General features: G+C 26.8%; 1 protein-coding gene across 1 annotated transcript in view; it reads left to right on the top strand.

The window, feature by feature from the left end:
* Window positions 1-291, top strand: part of LOC119590750 — a gene marked incomplete in the record, with an annotated part of 20,352 nt that overhangs the window by 8,577 nt on the left and 11,484 nt on the right.

Below are 291 nucleotides of genomic sequence, written 5' to 3'. Positions count from 1 at the left end.
TTCAAGAAAAAAAATCAACTTTGTACTTCCATTAATTTATAACTGATATCTTATCCCATTTTACATGCCATTTGAGATCTTTGATATATCTTTATTTGTTATGAAAGTAATATAATCCACATATACATTATTTTGTTTCTTTCATCTGGAAAACTCAAATCAAACACTAATACAATAAATGAAGTTGGTCCAGAGGTGAATCATAAGGATCTCCTTTGGAAATTAGTGCTAGGGTGGAAAGTTGAAATTTAAAAAATATATATATATGGGATGCCTGCTAATATATATATA

This window comes from Penaeus monodon, chromosome 27, assembly GCF_015228065.2.
Source record: "Penaeus monodon isolate SGIC_2016 chromosome 27, NSTDA_Pmon_1, whole genome shotgun sequence".
Taxonomy (NCBI): Eukaryota; Metazoa; Arthropoda; class Malacostraca; order Decapoda; family Penaeidae; genus Penaeus; species Penaeus monodon.
Note: the sequence above shows the minus strand (reverse complement) of the source record. Positions and strands in the feature narration are given on the sequence as shown.